At 47.2% G+C, this 24,867-nt stretch overlaps 9 non-coding genes across 9 annotated transcripts; all 9 read right to left on the bottom strand.

Annotated features, from left to right (window-relative positions):
- Positions 1-15,300: 15,300 nt before the first annotated feature.
- On the bottom strand, positions 15,301-15,373 carry TRNAK-CUU (transfer RNA lysine (anticodon CUU)). Its single transcript has one exon. It is a non-coding gene; the product is annotated as a tRNA-Lys (tRNA).
- Positions 15,374-15,511: 138 nt separating this feature from the next.
- On the bottom strand, positions 15,512-15,586 carry TRNAK-CUU (transfer RNA lysine (anticodon CUU)). Its single transcript has one exon. It is a non-coding gene; the product is annotated as a tRNA-Lys (tRNA).
- A 348-nt stretch (positions 15,587-15,934) lies between these two features.
- On the bottom strand, positions 15,935-16,007 carry TRNAK-CUU (transfer RNA lysine (anticodon CUU)). Its single transcript has one exon. It is a non-coding gene; the product is annotated as a tRNA-Lys (tRNA).
- Positions 16,008-16,151: 144 nt separating this feature from the next.
- TRNAK-CUU (transfer RNA lysine (anticodon CUU)) lies at positions 16,152-16,224 on the bottom strand. Its single transcript has one exon. It is a non-coding gene; the product is annotated as a tRNA-Lys (tRNA).
- Positions 16,225-16,587: 363 nt separating this feature from the next.
- Positions 16,588-16,660, bottom strand: TRNAK-CUU (transfer RNA lysine (anticodon CUU)). Its single transcript has one exon. It is a non-coding gene; the product is annotated as a tRNA-Lys (tRNA).
- Positions 16,661-16,802: 142 nt separating this feature from the next.
- Positions 16,803-16,875, bottom strand: TRNAK-CUU (transfer RNA lysine (anticodon CUU)). The gene has a single exon. It is a non-coding gene; the product is annotated as a tRNA-Lys (tRNA).
- Positions 16,876-17,762: 887 nt separating this feature from the next.
- On the bottom strand, positions 17,763-17,835 carry TRNAK-CUU (transfer RNA lysine (anticodon CUU)). The gene has a single exon. It is a non-coding gene; the product is annotated as a tRNA-Lys (tRNA).
- A 146-nt stretch (positions 17,836-17,981) lies between these two features.
- TRNAK-CUU (transfer RNA lysine (anticodon CUU)) lies at positions 17,982-18,054 on the bottom strand. The gene has a single exon. It is a non-coding gene; the product is annotated as a tRNA-Lys (tRNA).
- A 5,432-nt stretch (positions 18,055-23,486) lies between these two features.
- On the bottom strand, positions 23,487-23,559 carry TRNAK-CUU (transfer RNA lysine (anticodon CUU)). The gene has a single exon. It is a non-coding gene; the product is annotated as a tRNA-Lys (tRNA).
- Between the last annotated feature and the right edge of the window lie 1,308 nt (positions 23,560-24,867).

Genomic DNA, 24,867 nt, shown 5'->3' with positions numbered 1-24,867 from the left:
AAGTCTCTAGGTTTCTTCTTTGTACCTAAGTACCGGCAAGATACACCTGTTATATACCTTCCTCTTCAGGGATAGTGGCAATCTACCTGTCATAATTTGGGAGTGCTTGCTAAATGTGCTCCACCCCATTCTTATTCTTCTAGTTACTTCAATCTCGTGGTTTGGCTCTGCGGTTATTACCTGCACTAAGTAGACATACTCTTCTACAACTTGAAGTGCACTATTACCTATCTCAAAGTGCTGCTCTTTTCCGAGGTTGTTGTACATTACTTTTGTTTTCTGAAGATTCATTTTAAGACCCACCTTTCTGCTCTCCTTGTCCAACTCCGTAATCATGAGTTGCAATTCGTCCCCTGAGTTACTCAGCAATGCAATGTCATCGGTGAAGCGCAGGTTACTGAGGTACTCTCCATTAACTCTTATCCCTAACTGTTCCCATTCTAGGCTTCTGAAAATCTCCTGTAAGCACGCGGTAAATAGCATCGGGGAGATTGTGTCCCCGTGCCTTACACCCTTCTTAATTGGTATTCTGTTGCTTTTTTTATGAAGCACTATGGTAGCAGTTGATACCCTGAAGATTTCTTCCAGGATATTTATATATACTTCATCGACGCCCTGATTCCGCAGTGCCTGCATGACGGCTGATATTTCTACTGAATCAAACGCCTTATCGTAATCTATGAAGGCTATGTATAGTGGTTGGTTATATTCTGAGCATTTCTCTATTACCTTATTGATAGTATGAATGTGGTCGATTGTTGAGTAGCCTGTTCGAAATCCTGCTTGTTCCTTTGGTTGATTGAATTCTAATGTTTTCTTTACTCTGTTAGCAATTACCTTTGTAAATAGCTTGTATACTACAGAGAGCAAGCTAATCGGCCTGTAATTCTTCAAGTCCTTGTCATCTCGGTTCTTATGTATTAAGATGATGAGCGTTCTTCCAAGACTCTGGTACTTTTCCCGTCAGGAGACACCTCGTAAACAGGGTGGCTGACGATAAGTACACGCGGTCTAAACACGCATGGCTGGTGCCTTGAAATCGCATGTACATAACATCTCGGTTCCCTTCGACGCATTCGCACACGTCGTCCATGCAATGGTCACTCATCGATTTACCTAACACATCATTGCTTTGGTCACTTATGCCAGTACTATTGACTCCATCACGAGCATTTAAAACACAATGGAAATCTCCCAACAAAATAACCCAGTTATCGCACTTCGTTCACTGGAACAGGTTCGAAAAAGTTGGACACGCTTTTGCACCCAGTCTGGCGGGTATATGCATATTACACGGAATTATACGTGGTTAAATACAAAATCACAATAAACAACTCTTCCTGGCTGACATGAAAATACGCTTTGGACAATAAGGTCCTGTGATTTCTTCACAAAAAAAGACACACCCCGCGGAGGTTCATATGGCATGGCTTACGTCTGCAAAGTAACTCTCAGTGAAACTGCGCATCATGCTCCCGGTGTCTTCTCCGTAACCTTAGTTTCCTGGACGGCTAGGACGTCTTTGTCTCGGGCAGTGACCAACTGCAAGAGCTGACTTTACAAACGCCTAGCCGTCAACCCTCTGACGTAAAGCGTAGCTATGCTTACACGGTCGGTTCCATGGTGACATATATATGCTGAAGGAGTAGGCCCAGAGCATGGTGCTTACCTTTCACAACCAGCCATCGGCTAGCCGCCTCCAGGACCATCCTGCTTTCCAGCGTTCTTTTCGTTTGCCTGGGCCGGAAGTCTCTGCTCTGCATCAATGTTCGGTTTCAGCTTCAAACGCCACCACCTTCCTTGAGGAGTCTTCGCAAGGGGCTCCTCGCTGTTGACCATCGACGTCTCGCACACGCTTTAGCGTGGCACTGGTGACACTCATGTCCTCGCTGTTTGACGTCTCTTTCTGGGCTTCTATTGTGTCAACCTTGTCCACGAGCGCCCCTTCTTTCAATGCACGTTCAGGCTCGTCGGCTGATGGTGTGATGGCAGGTGCCGTCCAGTGCCTAGAAGTCTCGGCCTCCTTGTTTTCATCACCCGACACTGACTGCCAAGTTTTCGCAAGGACCACTGGGTCGCCGGTTCCTTCAGCAGCTTCCTCTGTTTCGGCCACGTCCATGACGTGCTCGGCCACCCCTTCGTTCTGCGGTGTTCTAGTTGCCGAGGCATACTACCTCACATAGTCAGCCTCGACGTGCCCGAAGCGTCTACAGCGGGAGCATCGGGGGACCTTGCACTCGCGACGGACGTGGCCAGTACCTTGGCGACGCAGGCGCTGCATTGAACGGCCAGGCGCCACGACGAAGGCCAACTCTCCGTCGACACGGATTTGATGAGGGAGGTCCTCAACTTTGTAGCCGCTCTGATCTTGAGCAGCACCGTCCTTGTCGTGGAACACCTGTCGGAGATTCCGGGGACTCGCCACATCTCACGGCTCACTTCTACCACTTTTCCGAAGTTGACAAAAGCAATCTTCACGTCTTCGTCACTTAACACTGTGGAGCAGCCAGTGCAGCCTCAGCTTCGCCTGCTGATCCTGCGGATCAACGACGACGCAACGCCACCCCTTCACTTGAACTTCTTGAAGCGCAAGTAAGTGTTTTGTGGGAGCAGCGTCGTTAAAGGTCACCGCCCACAAGTGGTTGATCTGATAAGCGCCGAAGCTCACCACATCAGGCAGCAGGCCTGTTGACGTAAGCGCATCCTGGAGGTCCTCGACCTTGTATGGCCTGGCTCTGACGTCTCATTGCAAAAACATGGCGTTAGTAACAAGTTTTCCTCTAGGAAGCTGAGGCAAAATAAACTAATAATCGCAATCCTTGTTTCTGTTTCCACGGCCCATAGTGGCCCTTGGAGCTGCTCCGCTGAAGCACATGACTCTGCGAGTCGTTCAGCTCGGCTGCCGGAAGCAGAATGACTGAGCTAGCTGGGCACGCAGAAACAGCTTCGGTGCACAATATCTCGTGTGCTCACGATCAGCATGGTTCACAAAAAAGAAAGAACCAGGATGGCTGGGAATGAACAGATGTAGACATCGATTTATGATGTAACATTGAAACACTGAAAAAAAAAGAAAGACAGCGCCCAACGTGGGGCTCGAACTAACAATCCTAATATTAAAGGAACACTGAAGTCAAACAGCAATTTACGTCAGAGTGAAAGCTCAATGTATGACGACATCTAAAACGACAATATTATCAACAACAGTGCCCTAATTACCGAGAAATTAAAGTAAATGCTCAAGAACACAAGCGCTGCAGTAGGAAATTTTCAAAATGATCCCGATGACATCAGACGGACCGCCTACAATTAATCACTAGTAATCGATCTAACTGCCCTAAATAAAGAACGTTCTGTGCATTAAGAGACGCAATAAAATGTTGCCTTTTCGTTTCTGTTTGATTCATGGAAAAAAGAAACGCCAGACGTTACTATGGGCAATGGAGCGAGTAGTTCAAAATTCAATTTCCGCGTGATTACACGAGACCGGTGGTGCCACCTAGCGGGGTGCAGTTGAAACAAAAGCGTCTGCAATCTAGAAGCCAATGGCAGGAAATCAATCAATGGCCGTTGTTGCTGCTGTGACTCCCGCGGCTTTCAGTCTGCTGCTTACTAGCGCAGTAAAGCCGGGCAACGTTGTGCATGGCAACAGTGATGTCAGATGGTCCAGTTGGTTCGCTTCTTGAGGCGGGTAATTTGAAGTGCGCTAACCCGATGTGGAGCCCTAAAACGTGATTTTATTTCAAAATGAGCCCTTCCTTGGCACAAAAGTAACAGTACGAGGTTTCTGGACCGCCATTTCAACAAAATTGATTTAAAAGATGACTTTAGTGTCCCTTTAGAAGTCTCATGTTCTGACGACTCAGCTAGCCGGGCATGCTTTTTCTCCCTTTAATGCACTCTTGAGTACATGTCAAGTTAATCTGACAATTGCACATCACACGCGTTTTTACGCATCAAACAAAGATATTACATCTTCAACATAGTGGGTTGTCTTACACACATCTCGCACAAAGATAACAGCTTCCACGAAACACCCATAAACAGATAGAACTATAACATCACAGTTTCTGTACGATAACATACTACGCTAAACCGAATAAAGACAAAGTAAAAAGAAAACATCCAAATGTTGCACAGAACTGTTACAAGGCAAAAAAAAACGAATTCCAGGAGGAGTAAGAGGTAATTCTCCTTTTAAAGCCCTCTGTAAAATGTCCCGAAAGAAAATGGCATTCTTACAATCAATCAATACATGTTTAATGGTCTCAGGTTTGTTACACAGGGGACAGCTGCTTACCCTTGGTACATACATCCCTCTCTCTTCAAGCCACGTTATCACTGGCAACGTTTCCGCATGAAGCTTGAAAAAGAAAGCTTTACCTTTGGGTGGTGTCCACGTGTTTTTCACTCGCTTTAGTACGTCTTGTGCATATGATTTTTCATCCTTTGAACGGTAATAGGGCACAGGAAAAACATTCTGTATTAAGTCTTTCATAAACCGCTTTCCTTTCACTTTAGTTAGGTAATCCATTGAAAACCTTGGCCTTAAGAAACGATATGAGAACACAACTTCGCGCAAGAACGGTGACAAGGTGTGTCGTTCTCCCCTGTCTGACGATACAAAGAAGTCAGGTATGTGATGTAATAGCGTTGTTTGAAATAAAGAACATAAAAAGCGTCTGTCTGTTCTCCTATTAGCATGAAACGGGATATTACTTGGTCAAGAAACATATGACACAAAGACAGTCCTCCTTGCTTAGCACGGCGAAACAACTTTGTTCTAGATGTTCGCTCCCATGTAGAGCTTCAGGTGAACGTGGCGAATATCCTGTGGATTTTATGAATGCTTTTACGCGTACAACTAAGTACTTGCAAAAGGTACATAATTTTAGCAGCCAGAAACACGTTGCATACAGCTGACCGAGAGAAAATTGATAAGCCACGACCGCCCCATCCTTCGGCTATCACGCGCAGTTCTTCCACCCTTTCATGCCAAAACGCTTCTCTGTTTTGATATTTGTCCAATGGTACCCCAAGGTAACGACTAGGTGTCGTGAGCCACTGAATATTTCCAAAGGAACTGGGCATGAGGTCCCGATATGCATGTCATAAACCAATGCTTTTTTCTTTGTTCATTAAGTTTACACTCATGCCACAAAACCTTTCAGTGATTCCTATTAACGAAGTGACACTCTCTCTATCAATAGAAAAAAAAGGCAATATCGTCGGCATATGCCAAAACACGCACTTCACTTGACTGCAACCTGAAACCATTAATTCCTGCATAGTGAATCACTTTCTGACACAGTGGTCCAAAAAATAGAGCAAGAAGCAAAGGACTTAAAGGTACCCCTGGCGCACGAAGGAAAGTACTTGTATGCGCTGTGAGAGTTCTCCATTTACCATGAACTTTGTGGCTGAACTTTTGTATGCCAAACTAGTACCTTTACATATGATCCCTCTAATATCAATGTACTCACTTGGCGTGAAGAGTATATTGTGTGGAACCATGTCGAAAGCCTTGGCAAGATAAACTTGTAACATGGCTACTTTAAGAAGTGCAGCGTCACAATACTCCAAAATGCTCCTGGCGACATGAAGATCCGTGAATATGCTCCTACGCTAGATGACGCAAGTCTGATGCGTTCCGACCGACTTTTATATAACTCCTAGAAACCTCCTAGCCAGAAATTTCATAAACACGTTACAATCTGCGTTTGTTAGCATGATTGGCCTGTATCCTGTCACTTTGCATAAAACATTTCGCAGCTTTTTTAGTAATCAGCACAGTGCGCGCACGAATAAACGATGAAGGCAGAGTTCCTTAATCTAAAGACTCTGAAAAAAACCTCATGCACTGCTGTGGTCATATCTTCCCTGAACACATTTTAAAAGGCGGCATTAATGCCATCTGTACAGGGCGATTTGCCCATGACAAGATCATAGATAGCCTTCTTAATTTCCCCTATACTGATAGACATTTTCAATAAATTTGTGTCCTCAGCATTAAGTGTCAGCATTTATATCAAGAAGGATTGCGAGACGTTTTTTAAGACATCTTTACGTCTTACGTTCTGAGACGTTTTTAAGAGAGACGATTTTAAGTTCTTTAGTTCAAACAACGCTAATACACCACATGCCTGACTTCTTTGTATTTTGAGACAGGGGAGAATGACACAATTTGTCACCGTTCTTGTGTGAAGTTGTGTTCTCATATAGTTTTATAAGGCGAAGGTTTTCAATAGATTACCTAACTTAAGTGAAAAGAAAGCGCGTTATGAAAGAAAGTTTTTCCTGTGCCTTCTCTTCACCTTGCTCGCTGCCTCTCCGTATGCTCGCGTAAGCATGAGTCTATCAAGAACTCATCTACAAAACTGGGCTCCTTTGGCTCACGATAAGCAAACAATTCTTGATAGTAACTTTCAAAAGATTTCATGATATCTTTACGATCTCGCGATATTTTACCATTCATTTCTCTCTCTAGTGTGTCGTTAGCTCGAGCGTAAGCCTTTTCATCTGGCAAGCCTCGCTTTGTCGAGGCTTCACCCACGAGAGGTATCTCTCAGCTCTTGCGCGTATAATTGAGCCTTCATATTTATCCTCCTAAAGACATTCAATTATATTTTTGACAACCTGCAGTTGATGTGTAAATAAGCCTGGTTTTTCTGCTTCAATTTTTATCAAACCAATTAGCTCCGCCCGGAACTCGCGTTCCTGCTTTCGAGCTCGATAGAGCATGTGGCAACCACACCCTATGGCCACCATTTTTATTCGTTGATTAAATAATACCCATCTCTCTATCGCACTCTTTTGTTGGTTTTTGAAAAAAGTCTTGATTTCCTTCTTTGTCTTATCAAGAAACCCTACATTTGTAATTATCTTTGTATTCAGTTTCCATGTTTCCCATACCTTTTTTTGCACTTTCGACCTATCTCAAACGAGACTAAGCCGAGACTAAGCAATGATAGCTGAAGGAAACAGCATAAACGTTGTAGCTCTGACATAAAGGGTACTATTTCAGAACAAACATATGCTCGATCGAGTCGTGCGCGACTAGAGCCTTGAAAATGTGTAAAGTGTTGGCGACTAGCACCCTTCGTAAACAGAGCCCTGCATCAAAAAAGACGCTTAATTTGGTTGTATACGTACAATATACTTAGGCTAGAACACGATTGAAGTCGCCCAACAGAATCACAGATCTCTGACATTCAAAGTACGCTTGCATTTCACGGAAAAAGAAGTCTGTCTGTCAAATTTGTAGGTCCCTATAAACAGATAACTCTAAATTTAGTGCTTCCTTACCAAAAGTCACACAAAAAGAAACGCCCATGTGACCTCTTCTACTACAATAATAAAAGAGTTCTTGACAAAAATAATACATCCGGCTGATGCTCCCACCGCATAGCTCACACACGCATTTTATACCGCAATGAAAATTTTGATACCAAGCTATCAGTCGTGCCCTCACTACTAACTTAAGTCTCCTGGACAGCGAGCAAGTCAAGGTCTTTTTCTGGCATCAAGCGTTTCAACTTTTACTGTTTGCGACGCGCTCCAAGACCACGTACATTCAACGTACCAATACGTAAAGGCGCAGTCATGCTAGCCATGTTCATGACAAAGATGAAACTACAATGCTGCGCTTACCGTGTCTCGTATACCGTGCAGTGGGAAAATCGGGGTCTTGCGCGCCTCGATCCTGCCCACGAACCGGCGACGATGACGCCGACCGGGTTTCGAGGGCATTTTTTTACTCTTTTAGCGCCCGTGACGCGATGCCACAGACGCTCCGGGCGTTTCAGGTTGCGTTTTGTGTTTTCCACTCGGTGACGCTTGCCGCTTCCCGTAGTCGCTTCCGGATAGTTTGCGCTGCCTGCTGGTGTAGCGATCTCGCCACTGGTACGCATGTCTTCCTCGATCGTTTATTGAATGTCCTGCTGGCCGCCTGTTTCGGCCAACTCCTCGGCTCCCTTCGTTGAGTCCTTGCCGTCTTGCGTTGACGCGTCGGCTGTCTCTTCTCCAGTTGCCTGAATCGTTTCGTCGCGTCACGTCCCATGGCGTTGCTGCCAGTGGCCAACTTCCCAGCTTCCTCGGCGTCCATTAGATGCTCTTGGGCGTCGTCTGTTGGCAGCGCGGTCTCCGTTACTCTGGTATAATTCCTCACGAAATCTTGACTTTACTCTCCAAACGCTCGGCATAGGCACCGCACACTGCATTGCTCACACTGCCCGCCTCTGTCTTTAACATTCGCCGTTAGGGGCACACAGAGAAGAGACGCGTGCTCGCGTCCTCCACGTATCCCGGCCACAATCCACCGACAGATGTAGGGCGCGAAACGCGCGCGTCGCGTTCCATTTTCATTGAGACCGTCTCAAGGTTGCTTTTAAATGCTTTTAAGTGCGGTTGCTCTCAGCAAACTTCAGCGACTTTGAGCGTATCTATCTATCTATCTATCTATCTATCTATCTATCTATCTATCTATCTATCTATCTATCTATCTATCTATCTATCTATCTATCTATCTATCTATCTATCTATCCACCTACGACTTTTAGCTCTCCTGGCCGTTTCAATAATGGTATCGGTACGAAACTTAGTATGGAATAACATGACTCTATGAAGAACATATCTGACTAGTCATAACATGATAATCATGACATAGATGTCATGAATGTCATGATTTACATTTCATGGTGCTGCTGCTCTTGCGGTGGTTTCGTTCACGTGGCATTTTGCAAAGCTAGTATGGTATGGCATGTTGCATGGCGAACACAAGTGACAGACCCTAACATGAAAATCATGACATGCGTTTCATGTAACAACATGACTACATGCCATGATAATAATGCGCTCGTGGCCATTTCGCTAGATTCACTTGTACCAAATTTGGTGTTATGGTACGTGAATGGATGAGGAAGGTGTGATACAGGTGCAACCATGATAAACATGAGTTGCGTGTCATGTAACATGACTACATGCCACGCTTATGATGCGCTGGTGGCCGTTTCGCTAGCTTCACGTATACCAAATTTGGTATTACGGGACGTGAAGGGATGATGAAGGTATGATACCGGTGCAAACATGATAAACATGAGATGCGTGTCATGTAACAGCATGACTACATGCTACGCACATGATGCGCTCGCGGCCGTTTCGCTAGCTCTACATGTACCAAACTCGATATTACGTGACGCGAATGGACGACATTGGTAAATGACATATCCAAACATGATAAGCACGACATGCGTGTTATGTAACCAGACGACTACATGCCACACTGATGTTACGCTCACGGCCGTTTTGCTATCTTCATATAGGCTAAATTTGGTATTACGTGAGACTAATGGATGACGAAGGTATGTGACTGGTGCAAACATGATAATGATGAGAAGCGTGTCATGTTAAAACATGACTACATTCCACACTCAATGCGGCAATACATTTCGACGTGACCAGGTGCGCGTGCTCACCGGCGTTCATTTCGTCGCGTCATGCCGGCGTTGCCACGCCAGGCGCCGGTCCTGCGATATAATCGCTGGCGCGCCACGCTGAGTTGCATTGACGCATGTGCGTTTCAGAGCATCCGGCGTCCCTCCGTCACGAAAAAAGGGAGACGCAGTGTTGTCTGGATGACGCATCGGCACGAAATGCAGCATGTCGCATTTCGCGCCGGTTGCCGCCGGGCCGCTCCGAAGGACGCTGGTCGCGCCTGGCGTCAGACTGTAAAGTGCTCGCGTTTTGCTAACGTAGCATCGCTGTGCCCAGCGTGCGCGCACGTAAACGCTACATTGGAGCATATTTGACCTTTTATGATGCGCTCTCGCGGTCGTTTTGCCAGCTTCACATATACCATATTTGGTGTTACATGACGTGAATGAATGACGAAATATATGTCTGGTACAAACATGATAATCTTGACACGCGTGTCATGTAAGAACATCCCAACATACCACGCTCATAGCGTGTTCGCGGCCGTTTCGCTAGCTCCGCATACACTAAATTTGGTATCACGTGACGTGAACAGATGACAATTGTAAACAACACATCCAAACATGATGATCATGACACGGAAGTCATGTACGGCATCATTTACCTCCACCTCGTAACATTGTGTTGATTTTAAAGTGGCATATCAACATTTCTCATTCGTGCTTCGCATATCGATTCCCACTGTACGTGGTATTTGCCAATTTTTCATCCGCTAGGCTATGTATTCTGGTGCTGCAGTCATACTAAAAACTCGACTGAACGGCGCCTATACACCACAGCGGAGAGTCTTGCAGTCTCGTCGTATAGTTCCTGCATGTTACACCTTAGGCAAAGCGGTGCCCGACCCGGGGCCACAAGAAAGACAGTTCCCCCTCCAAACTGAAAAAAAGGTGCGGCAATTATTCTAGCATCACGCCTTCCTTACGTTTCAGTCGCACCACCCTCGTCGTTGATGTCGCGTGTTCAATGCTCGCGACTGTCCAAATGTTGTTCGAAAACTCCCCGACTTCACCAAAGTCACTCAACGCTAGTCGAATGCTCTCATTCGAATGCTCTCAATCTACCTCGTCGTTGATGTCGCGTGTTCAATGCTCGCGACTGTCCAAATGTTGTTCGAAAACTCCCCGACTTCACCAAAGTCACTCAACGCTAGTCGAATGCTCTCATTCGAATGCTCTCAATCTACCTCGTCGTTGATGTCGCGTGTTCAATGCTCGCGACTGTCCAAATGTTGTTCGAAAACTCCCCGACTTCACCAAAGTCACTCAACGCTTGTCGAATGCTCTCATTCGAGATGGCAAAGTCAACTCGTTTAATTTTCAGGGTGACGTCCCGTTGGATACGATCGACGACAGCACAGAAGCCACCCTCGACTAGGAATCTACCTGTTTTAAGTAAGGCATCTTTGTCAGCCTTGCTTCGCATCTTCGCCAGCCAGATGTGATTCATCTGGAAGGCTCCAATGCCAGTGATCACCTTGATGGAAGAGAGAGAGACCGAAACAACTTTATTCAATGCGGGAAGTTTCCGAGGAATAATATCCTCTCTCCTAGATGGCAGCTAAGAGTACTTGAGCACTAGCGGCATCTTAGGCTTGCTGGATAACTCGTAGCTGGTCCTGGATGTTTGAGCTAAGTAGTGCGGTCTCCCACTGCTGTGCGTTGAAATATTTGGTGTTCGGGCCCTTCAGGATATTAGGAGAAGCCCAGATGATGTGTTTGAGGTTCGCCTGATGATTCCAGAGTTTACATATGTCGGAGTAGAGTCCTGGATAGCAATGACTGTAAGCAGTTGGGTTTGGGAATGTGCTTGTTCGTAATGGGTGTCATGCTGTTGCCTGCTCTTTATTTAATGAGGAATGTGGTGGATGGCATTGCTGCCTCCCTAATCAGTAATGTTTAGTAATTTCATTGTATGAGGCCATGCGCTCTCTCTACACGCGGGCTTCGGGTCATTCATGCACCTGCTTGGCTCACATACTCTCGAGCGAGGGTGTGCGTGGTTTCGTTGCCCGGAAGGGAAGAGTGAGCGGGCGTCCATATAACATACGCGTCGCGCTTTGCATGAAAGTTGGTCAAGATTCTTTTCGCCTCTTTTGAGACCCTACTTGATAAAAGTTGAGAACTGTGGTTTTAGAGTCACTGATTATAACACTGGCTGTTGTAGACGCAAGCGCCAATGCTATGATTGCTTCCTCGGTGATTTCAGACCTTCCTGATTCAATGAAACTGCTGGTGAGCAGATGGCCCGCTTGATTTGAAGTGACAAACGCCATGTGTCGATCGTCCGGATACTCCGCCGCATCCACATCGACCACATCCGCATCGTTTTGAAACTTCTTGTGTAGTGCTTTCGCCCTAGCGTTCCTCAGCTCCCGGTGCATGTTTCTGGGTAACGACGGTATCGTGATGCGTTCTCTGGTTTCTTTTGGGATATCGTATTGATCCCCACTTGGCCAGCGTACGTGATGTCACGTTTGTGTATTATAGTTCTTCCTGTGTCGATTTTTAATGGTCGTTCATATTGTGCAATCACATGAGCCTCAATAAGTTTGTCTAGCTTGTTATGCATATACCTAGTACTTCAAATTTTTTGTTAAATGTGGTGATTGGTGAGCCAAGTGCTTGCTTATATGCTTTTTTGATTATGCATTCTATCTTTAGTTTTTCTTCTGCTTGCAATTTTAGGTATGGTGTCACTTACGCTATGCGTCTGATGACGAAGGCTTGTATGAGCTGCACCGAGTTGTGTTCTTTTATTCCGTAATTCTTGTTGGTGATTCTCCAGATCAGTCCGATGGTTTGCTGGGTGTTGCTATTCAGTTCATTATGTTTATTGCTTCCCCGTTATGTCCGTTCTCGTATATGCGGAGGCCCAGTGTTCTCATTTGTTGGATTTGAGGAATTGGGTAACCCCCTGCTAAGATTGTTATGTTTGGCCGGTCTTGACTGCACTTGCGTCCTTTGCCTGTAGGTCTGTAGAGCAGTAGCTGTGATTTTTAGGGAGAGCATTTTAGGCGCTTGGTCTCCACGTATCGCTCAACCGTACTTACTACTTGCTGTAAAATTTCTTCGATGTGAGCGTCACTCCCGCCCAAAACCCAGAAGGTAACGGCATCTACATACAGACTGTGCTGAGTTCATTCGATGCGTTCCAGCTCTGAGGGCATACCCAAGCATCGCCACATTGCATAGGAAGGGGGAAAGCACCAAACCTTGGGGTGTTCCCTTGTTGCCAAGTTCGATTTCCTCGGATTGCGCTTCGCCGGCCACGATTATTGCTTTACAGTTAGTGAAGAAATCTTCCACAGAATTGTACATTCGTCGGCCGACGTGCAGCTGGTGCAAGTTGCGCACAAGGAGCTCGCGGGAGACATTACCAAATGGCTTGTGCAGGTCAAGATCCGAAATGGCTCTTGTATCCAGGGTGTGTGTTTCGGCGTCTATGATTTGATGTTTTAGCTGCAGCATGACGTCTTGCGTCGAAAGTCGTGGTCGAAAGCCCACCATCGTGTGCGGGTATAGCTTGTTGTTGTCCATATATCTGACAAGTCGTGTTAAACTACTGTTTTCCATGAGCTTTCCGATGCACGACGTCAGTAAGATAGGCCCGAGATTCTTTATGTGTGGTCGTTTACCGGCTTTGGGTATAAATAGAAATTTAGCAGTTTTTCATTGCGAGGGTATTACTCCTTTCTCCAAACATTCGTTCATGTACTTTGTGAGAGCAGTGACGGATTTGTCGTCCAAGTTGCGAAGTGTTTTATTTGTTACACTGTCGGGGCCTGGGGCAGACTGGCAATTCAGTCGTCCGAGTTCGTATCAAACTTCTGCTTCAGTTATGGATGTGTCGAGGTCTATGTTATGCTTCCCGTGGTACTCCGGTAGTCGGGTCTTTGTTGCATCGCCTAGGTAGGTCTAGCGTAGCTCGCACAGAAGCTCTGCCTCTGTGCCTGCGTACCTGTGTAGCATGCCCTGCAGCTTTTGGCGTTGTGTTGCTTTTGCGTCCTCTGAATCGAGGAGGCTTCGAATCATTTGGGCATTCTGAATTGTCGGTTCCTTAAAATGCACGTGCCTTTCCATTGCTGTTGGCACAACCTGTTTGCGTGATCCTCTATGTCTCTGTCGAGGGTGAACATTCTTTTTCTGGGGCGCTGGTTGTGCTTTTGACATTTCCAACGCTCTTACAGGCTGCGTTTTGCCTCCCACACGTGGAGGAGCTTGCTGTCCATTACAGACATGCCAGTGTCTTCGGGAACGTGTTTGGAGGATTTCTGCATGCTACGTTGAATTGTGTCTAACCACTGCTGTATATATTCGATGCTCTCGATGTTCTCGGTCACATCATCCTCCCTTAGCTTACGAAAGGCGTCCCACTCGGTTAACATTATTTTTCTGCCTTTCTTCTTTCGCGGGCCCGCTCGGAGCTCTGTGCGTACGATGCAGTAATCTCTGCCAAGATTTATGTTCGTGTTGGTCCAACGCTGGTCGAATATGTTCTTTAAAAATGTCAGGTCCGGCGTAGTGTCTCTGCTGACGCTATTTCTCATTCTGGTCGGGTCTTGCGGAATGGTCACTAGCCTGAGACGCTCGTGTTGTGCGTCGTTCCACAGGTTGCAGGCTTTAGCGTTCTCAGTGGTGTAACCCCAGGCGCCGTGCGTGCATTAAAGTCTCCCAAGATGATTATTGCCTGGCTGCCCGCGACTTTTACCACTTTGCGAAAAAGCGAGCCAAGCTTCACCTTTTGTCGTGGTGGGCTGTATACGTTCAGCACAAACAAGCTTCCCTCCTTTTTTCGAGAAGGGATAATTTCTAGTAGGACATGGTCTATGTTTTGTGCGCTAGTGTCGTCTTCGACAGCCGTGATGTTTCTGTGTATCAGTGTGGTCAGTGCTGCTTTATCACCTAAACTGCTCTTCGTGTGGCGTGCTTACGACCACGATATTGTGCTGGTAGTTTATGCATATGCTGTCTTCTGCTGCTGCTTCGCGACTGACGCCAGCGGCGTTTCGCAAGCAGCAGTAAATGCGCGCTTGCCTGTGCTCCGAAACGCTGAGTGCTCTTCGGGGTCACACAATGACCTTGAAATCTTCTGGTGGTAGATGAATTAACTGACTTGCTTTAGTAATTTGTCGTGTGGTTCGTTCACGTTTCCACTTGCTGGCTCCATGAGCACACGTGGGTGCAGCAGCATCTCGGCCTGAATTCGCCTCGGTTGTTTTCTTTATGTTTTTTTTTCTGCGCACGTCACACTATCTGATGTCGTTGGTAAAATCAACCGGTTGCATATCTTCTTCTTCCATGCTTACAACCTCCATCGTGATGCTGGACGCGCCGTCGAGGCGTTCCAATTGCGTTACCTCAATGCGTTCCCTCCAGCTCTACCCCCCACCACGGCGCCTGATGCCCCGCCTTGATAAGTCCCACTTCTTCTAACGGGGCCCGAGAGTCTTCAAACTAGTATGGTCTTTTTTCAAAATCACCATGCAGAAACGCACTGTTCCATACTGTCACCCGAAGGCAATGTAGGCAACAAAAACTGGTATTCCGATGGTGATGAAGCAAACCTAACACCGCAGCCAGCAGCGGCAGCCGAAGCACTTCGAATGGAGTGAGCCATCACACGTCAATATCCCACGGAAGCCGAAAGTGCTAGCCCGGCACGCAGACCTTGTTAAGCCTCAGTGCACAACATTTCGTGTGTAGAAGATCAGCATGGTAACCAAAAGAAAGAGCGAGGACGGCAGGGAAGAAGCAGATGTAGACTTCAACGCGCTTTGTTACATGAAAACACAAAAAAAGAAAACAGCGTCCAAAGTGGGGCTCGAACCCACGACCCCAAGATTAAGAGTCTCATGATCTACCGACTAAGCTAGCTGGGCACGCAGGAACTGAATTGGCGCACAACATCTCGTGTGTACAAGATCAGCATAGTTCACCAAAAAAAACGAGGATGGCTGGGCAGAAACAGACGTATACTTCGACGCGCGATGTAACATAGGAAGTCTCGGGAAAAAACCAGCGACCAACGTGGGGCTTGAACCCACGACCCTGAGATTAAGAGTCTCATGCTCTACAGACTGAGCCAGCCGGGCACGCAGGAAATGACTTGGCACACATCTCGTGTGTACAAGATCAGCATAGTTCACCAAAAGAAAAAAACGAGGATGGCGGGGAAGAAAATGATGTATACTTAGACGCTCGATGTCACATGGGAAGACTCGGGAAAAAACAGCGCCCAACAGGGGGTTCGAACTCACGACCCTGAGATTAAGAGTCACATGCTCTACCGACTGAACTAGCCGGGTACGCAGGTAGTGCCTTGGCGCACATCTCGTGTGTACAAGTTCAGCGTAGTTCACAAAAAAATGACGATGGCTACGAAGAAACAGAGGTATACTTCAACGCGCGATGTAACATGGGAAGGCTCGGGAAAATAACAGCGCCCAACGTGGGGCTCAAACCCACGACCCTGGGAATAAGAGTCTCATGCTCTACCGACTGAGCTAGCCGGGCATGCAGGAACTTACTTGGCACACAACATCTCGTGTGTACAAGATCAGCATAGTTCACCAAAAGAAAAAAAACGAGGATGGCTGGGAAGAAACAGACGTATACTTCAACGCGCGATGTAACATGGGAAGACTCGGGAAAAAACAGCGCCCATTGTAGGGCTCGAACCAACGACCCTGAAAATAAGAGTCTCATGCTCTACCGACTGAGCTAGCCGGGCACAAAGGAACTGCCTTGGGCCACAACATCTCGTGTGTACAAGATCAGAATAGTTCACGAAAAGAAAAAAAACGGATGGCTGGGAGGAAACAGACGTATACTTCGACGTGTGATGTAACGTGGAAAGACTCGGGAAAAAAACAGCGCCCATTGTAGGGCTCGAACCAACGACCCTGAGAATAAGAGTCTCATGCTCTACCGACTGAAGTTGTCGGGCACGCAGGAACTGCCTTGGCACACAACATCTCATGTGTACAAGATCAGCATAGTTCTCCAAAAGAAAAAAAAAAACGAGGATGGCTTGAAAGAAAATGATGTATACTTCGACGCGCGATGTAACATGGGAAGACTCAGGAAAAAACAGCGCCCAACGTGGGGCTCAAACCAACGACCTTGAGATTAAGAGTCTCATGCTCTACCGACTGAGCTAGCCGGGCACAAATAACCTGACTTGGCGCACATATCGTGTGTACAAGATCAGCATAGTTCATCAAAAGAAAAAAAACGAGGATGGCTGGGAAGAAACAGACGTATAATTCGACGCGCGATGTAACATGGGAAAACTCGGGAAAGAAACAGCGCCCAACGTGGATGTCGAACCCACGACCTTGAGATTAAGAGTCACATGTTCTACCGACTGAGCTAGCCGGGTATGAAAGAACTGCCTTGGCACAACATCTCGTGTGTACAAGATCAGGATAGTTCACCAAAAGAAAAAAAACGAATGGCTGAGAAGAAACAGACGTATACTTCGACGCGCGATGTAACATGGTGTGATGAGTGAAGTGGCCGTGCGTGATCGTGAAGATAGAATTGTGTTTGAAGTGCGCGCCACAGAGACAGTTGAAGAAGACGACGCAGGAAAAAAATTAGGGCAGGTGGTGGGGCAAAGAAGGAGGGAGGCAGACGTGGCTGGAAGGAAGAAGCAAGGATGAAGAACCAGGGCGTGGGAGCAGTGACCCGTCGGGTTGCGCACTCGAGGTCTCAGCAGGCTCCCACTTGGGGCCATACCGGCCGTCCTTGCAGTTCGGGCCTGGCGTGGGCGAAACGTCGCCAGGACGTTTCCGCCAGGCGAGTCCGGTGCCTACGGCCGCGAGCGCCAGCCAGCGTTCGAGATAGGCTTGGCAAACGCCATGCGCGCTCCAGGTCACCGACCTCTGCAGTGAGCCGCGTTCTTGGCCGCGGCTGTCATTGGACTTACCAGGCTACCCAAGCGTCGGCCGTCTCTTCCCAGCGTTGAGTTTGCCGCCGGGACTTGACCACCGCCTTCCTCTCCAGTGAACTCTTTCTGTTTTTATGGCCTTGTGTCTCTCACACCAGCATTCCAAGCACGTTATATTTTTTCCCTTACTTCATTTATTATTAGACCTTTCATGTCTTTTGTAAATATATTTTTTTGTGTGACTGCATAAACGGCCTCGTTACTGCCCGATTACGATTGAGTCATTGCTGGTTTCCGTATAGAAACACGAGCGTCTCGTCTAGAGCTTTGTCTCTCTATACAGCTCGTTACACATGGGAAGGCTCGGGAAAAAACAGCGCCCAACGGGGGGCTTGAACCCACGACCCTGAGATTAAGAGTCTCATGCTCTACTGACTGAGCTAGCCGGGCACCTAGGAACCGACTTGGCACACAACATCTCGTGTGTACAAGATCAGCATAGTTCTCCAAAAGAAAAAAAAACGAGCATGGCTGGGAAGAAACAGACGTATACTTCGACGTGCGATGTAACATGGGAACACTCGGGAAAATAACAGCGCCCAACGTGGGGCTCGAACCCACGACCCTGAGATTAAGAGTCTCATGCTCTACCGACTGAGCTAGTCGGGCACGCAGGAACTGACTTGGCACACAACATCTCGTGTGTACAAGATCTGCATAGTTCGGCTGTCACAATCTTTAATTTTTCAAAGTTTTTCTGCGACTCTGTGGAAGACATCGTTCCAGTGACTGCGGCGATGGACGTAGATTCGCCTGGGCTTCCACAGCAACCATCGACGTCGTCTGCAGCTACCACGAGAAAGCGTACGGGCCATCCGAGTGATGCTGACAGTGAGGACACGCTGATTTACTCTACGGCCAGCCACGTAAGCTCCGATGAAGGCGACTTCGTGTCTGTGACAAGGTGGCAGCGAAAAAGAAGACTAGTGATGCCGTCTCCAACAACAAGTAAGAATGCGACGAAGACGTGAGAGCCCACGATATACACAATTCTGTTTGTGCCGGTTGATGCAGCTGATAGTCTCAACCGGCTGAATCGTCAAGTCACGTCTAGGTCAATGAGGAACTCGCCCAGGGAGATATCGCAGACGTGCGGATCAATAGCCGTAAGAATATCCTTGTCGTAGACGTCACTCAACGAAGCACATTGGAAGTGCTGAGCAACGTCAAGATGTTAGATAACATCAATGTTCGCTCATATATACCTGATGGCCGCGACTCTGCGGCAGGTGTCATTTACGACGTCGACATTTTCATCAGCGAAAGTGACTTTGCTGCTCTCCTCAAACCGGTGTCTGCAGAACTTACCATAATGCAAGCTCGTCGCCTTGGTAAATCACACTGCGTGAAGCTCGTGTTCAAGGGTGGCAGCCTTCCATCGCAAGTCAAGGTCGGCCATTTTCGACACACAGTGCGACCCTTTGTACCAAATCCCCTTCAATGCCGGAAATGTTATAGATTGAGACGTGTCAGTGCTGTTAGTACAAATCTGGCTGTGTGCTCGCTATGCTCAGAATCACATAGCGCAGACACTTGCTTGCCAGGCAGAACTTCGAAAATCTCGAAACTGTCATGGCCCTCACGAAGCATCGTCAAAAGATTGCCCAATCATGAAAAAGTAAATGGAAGTGTTGAGGCAAATGGTCCGGGATGGCTAAACTCACAGGGAGGCCGCTGCCCAAGTACGACGCCGGCAGTCTCGTCGCTGGAGGCCCCTGAGGAGACCCAGTGCCGATGCAAGGATCGAACCTCACGAAATGACCTCCGGCATACCACCTCAAGCGTCCAGACACGCCAACAAGAAATCCTCCAAGCAAGACAAGAGCATCACCGGCTCGCCTGAAGCATGGCCAGCGCTGCCAACGATAGACCCGCCGTTTGAGCCACCGCATCTCTCGTCTACAATCACTTCGGAACGAGAATGCGGTGATAGTCGCGACAAAGAAATCTTAGCCATGGTAAAAGCCCTTATGAATACCATTAGTATGCTCCTCACTAGCATTGACAGTCCGGCTGCTAAGAGTGCACTTCAGTTAGTGGATGCACTGAAGCCGGTGCTATCAAGCCTGGAAAGGCACCATGGCTCCGCCTCGGCAAGTCTTTCGTGAAGAGGTCAAAGGAGCTTCGATATTTCAGTGGAATGCCCGAGGCCTCAAGCCCTGCATTTCTCATATCCGACAATTTGTGTTTAAAAACCAGTTTCCAATTATTGTTATCTGTGGGCCACGGCTACACAATGCAATACGACTATCCAGGTACGAAGCCTTCAATTCCGCTACCTGCAACGAACAGAGTAAAGTCATTGTATATATCAGATGCGACCTTACATATATCGAGCACCGTGTAGCACCTCACGATGACAACCAGTATGTCTGTTTGACAGTTAAACGTAGAGGCCTCAATTTCACACTGGTAGGCGCATATATATCACCTTCAAACCGTTTTGAACTTGAAAGACTACGTGCACTGTTAACAACCACACCTGGACAATAAATCATCACCGGATATTTCAACGCTCACCACCCACTATGGGGAAGTCAGAAGACAGACAGTCACGGAAGGCAAGCATTCTCCTTTGCTCTGGAGCAGCAGATGCTTTGTGTAAACGACGGAAGCCCAACGTTTCTACGGGGAACGACATACAGCAGCTGTCTTGACTTGACATTTGTGTCACGAAGCCTAAATAGAAAGGTCAAGTGGTTCACAGACTATGAAACTCAAGGAAGCGACCACATATCAACTTATTTAAAGATCAGGAGCCTGGAAAAATAGCCAAATTACGACACTTCGACTCGCATCGACTGGAAAAAGTTCACGTCACTGACGGAAAAGAGGTGTCAAGAAAGTAAAGCGCCTCCTCTTGACACCCTCGAGGATATGATTAGAGGTGCTACTCGAGTAGCGACCTATCATATTCAACATACTTCAGAATATTGTCAACATCAAGCGGAATTGGAACGACTCAGAGCGATCCGTCGTCGTGCAGAACGAAAATATAGGTGCACAAAGTCCATTCACGACTTGAGGGAGGCAAGGTGCCTACAGAAAAAAAATTCAGCGGCGAATCAATTCACTTCAGTCCTTTCGCTGGAAATATCTGTGCGAATAGTTGGATCCACACAAGCCTTTGACGCAGACATGGAGGATTGTTCGTGGCCTACAAACATCGCCACATCAACATCGCCACATCAACATCGCCCCTTCAAGTGTCTTTCTCTCCACCAAGGCCGCACCGAAATTTAAGTAGCAGAAGATTTCTGCATGAAAGTTGCTGGTCAGGCGTCCGAGTGCATCACGCGCCACCTAGAACACGCTCCAGTTTCCAGAGATTCAAGAATGGACACCTTTTTCTCTCTAGAGGAACTACAAGCGGCCTTGACGGCATGCAACCGATCTTCATCGCCTGGTCCGGATGGGATCACGTACATGGATGGCTCTGTGCAACCTCGAAGGAGCAGCTCGACGGGCCCTTCTATCCGTGTACAACGACTCGTGGAGCAGAGGATGTATCCCCCATTCATGGAAATCTAGCCGCCTCGTTTCCGTGGTTAAACCAGGTAAATATCCTCTGCACTTGACCTCTTATCGCCCCATCGCGCTTACCAGCTGTTTCGAGAAAGTGATGAAGAGGATGATTTTGACTCGCCTAGAGTGGTAACTGGAGCACCACGAGGTATACCCTCATGCTATGACGGGCTTTCGGCGTGGGCGGTCCGCAATTGATAACGTTATAGACCTGGTCTCATCTGTTCAGAATCAAAAAAGTCTGAAACGTTTATCTGCGGCATTGTTCTTGGACATGAAATGTGCATACGATAACGTATCACATGAAGCCATTGTGGATGTCATGGAAAATGTTGGATTAGGGGGTCGGGTTCGCCAATGGTTCGACAGCTATTTGAAAGGCAGAAATTTCTTTATACAGGCGGAGAAAGGCACAACAACGCATCATTGCAACCGTCGTGGTGTCCCTCAAGGTGGTGTTCTTAGCCCCACACTTTTCAATCTAGCGCTACTCGGCCTGGTTGACGCACTTCCAGAATCTGTACATCTATCAATATATGCAGATGACATCTGCATTTGGGCGTCAGGTGTAACACGCCTTCATTTGCGTGCCCGGCTTCAGAGAGTGGCTATAATAGCGACAAAGTTCCTAAAAGAACGGGGACTAGAGCTGTCATCAGAGAAATGCTCGCTTATAGCATTCACGCATAAGGCGATGAGCCCATATGTTATTAAAATCAACAGACACACGATCAACTACGTGAAGACCCACCGATTCCTCGGAGTCATAGTGGATCGTGACCTCTCCTGGAGCCCTCACATTGCCCACATGAAAAATAAACTCACCATGATCACCCACGTACTGAGGTTTCTTGTTGGAAAAACGTGGGGTGCATCGGTACGAGCAATGCTTTAAGTCTACACTGTTCTATTCCTCGGTTATATGCGATACAGCTTACCCGTGCTTGGCGGGATCCGAAGAACAAACTTGCGCGTCCTCCAGTCGATGCAAGCCCAAGCTCTGAGAATATGCCTTGGTCTCCCGAGATGCGCGTCTACAGCAGCGACAGTGATCATTGCGCGTGATTACCAGTCAACGCATACATCCGCGTAGACGCTTTGAGAATGCACATAAGACATTTCGCTCAGCTTCCATCTCATCACCTCGCCTCACTTCGAACTTCTAGGCCCCACTCAGCGTTCAGCGCAACTGTAGCTTAGCATTGCGCCAGTGCTTCCATTGCACTTCACGCATGCAGCATGGCCGCCGATACCATTATGGTGCCTACTCCCACTCAAAGCCCATCTCACAATTTCTGGCATCCAAATTAAGAAAAAGTCGCCGCATCTAGCCCTGAAACAGGCCACATTACTCTTCCTGAAAGAGAAGCACAACGGACGCCTTCACATTTACACGGATGGCTCGGTGTCTTCAGCAAACTCTGCAGGGGTGGTGGTTATTCCCGCGAGGCACATCACAATTATGTTCATTACATCGCATTTGACGTCGTCGACAGCTGCAGAACTCGCCGCCATACGTGCAGCTCTGGAGTTTATAGTGGAAGAACCTTCGGGAACTTGGTCTATCTTTTCGGACTCAAAGGCAGCTCTTCAATGTCTTATATCACCCTTCCGCCATGGACCTAATGAACAGTTAGTAGCTGAATTAACGCTTCTTCATCACCAAGCAATCGAAAAACAGCACAGCATAGTGTATCAGTGGATACCAGACCATTGCGGTATATATGGCAATGACCGCGCAGATGAGGCCGCTAGATCTGCACACGATGGTACCCAATACACAGCCATCCCGTTCTCAAGAACCGATGCAGCTACAAGACTCCGTTCACTTGCACGTGACCTCACACTCGTAGTGTGGAACTCAACAGACTTCACAAACGCGCGCCTGCATAATTTGAATCCCGATCTGCAGCTTCGTCTTCCCCCAAGGATACCTTGAGCTGAAGAGACTCTTCTACGCCGCCTGTGGCTTGGAGTGGCCTTCACGAACGCGTACTCTTATCTCATTGGAATGGCCAGTTCTCCTACATGCACTTATTGCAGCTGCGGATAAACCATCGCGCACCTTCTGTGTGAGTGCACCCATTTCAACTCGCAAAGACAAGAACTCCCAGCTGCTCTGGATAGACTAGACGATCAGCCTTTCTCCATTGGCCGAGCCCATCCTCAGCCCAGAAGGCTTTGAAAGCTTTGCTACGCTTTTTGCGGGCAACTGGCCTCAGAGACAGACTTTAGTGTCTTATACTCTTTGATGTTGCCTTTCCTCTGTCGCAATTTTTTTTGTAAATTCTCTCTCTCTTCGCAACATTTCTTTTTACCATCTTTCATTCCCCTCACCCCTTTCCCCATCAGAGGGTAGCCAGCTGGTCTAAGAACTGGCTAACCTCCCTGTCTTTCCGCTTCAACTTTCTCCTTCCTACATAGTTCACCAAAAGAAAAAAACGAGGATGGCTGGGAAGAAACAGACGTATACTTCGACGCGCGATGTAACATGGAAAGACTCGGAAAGAAAACAGCGCCCAACGTGGGGCTCGAACCCACGACCCTTAAATTAAGAGTCACATGCTTTACCGACTGAGCTAGCCGGGTACGAAGGAACTGCCTTGGCGCACAACATCTCGCGTGTACAAGATCAAAATAGTTCACCAAGAGAAAAAAACGGATGGCTGGGAAGAAACAGACGTATACTTCGACGCACGATGTAACATGGGAAGACTCGGGAAAAAAACAGCGCCCAACGTGAGGCTCGAACCCACAAACCTCAGCTTAAGAGTCTCCTTACTTTTATCACTGTTTTATCACTTTTATCACTGTAGACAGCCTTACTTTTATCACTGTTTGCAGAAATTTGTTTCTTTGACCACGAAGGAAAATAAACCGAGAGACAACTTGTCTAATAAATAAATGACATAAACAGAGTCCGCCATTGCTAACGGACTGGAATATATTAGACCGGCTTGTACATTCCCACGGCGATTTCCACACAAACACAGCAATTATCCTGTGAAACCTCTGTACATTGACGCGTGACATACAGGTAACTTGCATGACATACCAGATTTTTGATATCAAAAACGTGCTGCATACAGTTGCACGTGCGAATATAGACAGATCCCGGCCACCCCAGGCATTTGTTTTTTGCCTGAGGGTTTCTGCTTCACCTTTCCAGTAATCCGCATTGTCGCGATAGCTGTCCAAGGGTACACCGAGGTACTTTAGGGGTTTGCTTTCCCATTTTACGTTAAGGTATACCTCGGGCCTCACATCCCAATTGCCGTACCAAAAGGCAGTTGTTTTATGCCAGCTAATTACACTGCCCGTCATGTCACAAAATTTACTTGCCATGTAAACGACTTCACATATACTTTGTCTATTTTGGCAGAGTACTGCCACATCGTCAGCATATGCGAGTAATTTTATCTACGTGTTCTGTAACCGAAAGCCTTGCACACTTGAGTTTTGAATGATTGATAAGCAAAAGGGTTCAAGGTAGATGGCGAATAACAATGCTGAGGCCGGGCATACCTGTCTGATAGAACTTAGTATTTCAATTTCTTCACTGAGATGCTTATTGACTATCAACTGCGTTACACACTGTGAATATGCCATCTTCAAACCATCAAAAATTACGTCACCAACTCCCACATGCTTCAACACACTGAACAATACTTCATGGGAAACATGGTCAAAAGCTTTCTGTAAATCTATTTGCACGATTGCTATTCGTTCTTGAAAGGCGTCACAAATCTATAGTACACTTCTTACTATATGTATGTTCGTTGTGATGCTGCAACCCTTTACGCCGCTTGTCTGGTGTGTCCCTACAATCTTTTCAATGATGTTCTGAATTCTCCTGGCTGAAACCTTCATGAATAATTTATAAACAGTGTTCAAAAG

The sequence above is a fragment of the Rhipicephalus microplus genome, chromosome 3 (assembly GCF_043290135.1).
Source record: "Rhipicephalus microplus isolate Deutch F79 chromosome 3, USDA_Rmic, whole genome shotgun sequence".
NCBI classification, from domain to species: domain Eukaryota; kingdom Metazoa; phylum Arthropoda; class Arachnida; order Ixodida; family Ixodidae; genus Rhipicephalus; species Rhipicephalus microplus.
The sequence above is the reverse complement of the archived record's forward strand: the minus strand, read 5'-3'. Positions and strand labels throughout refer to the sequence as shown.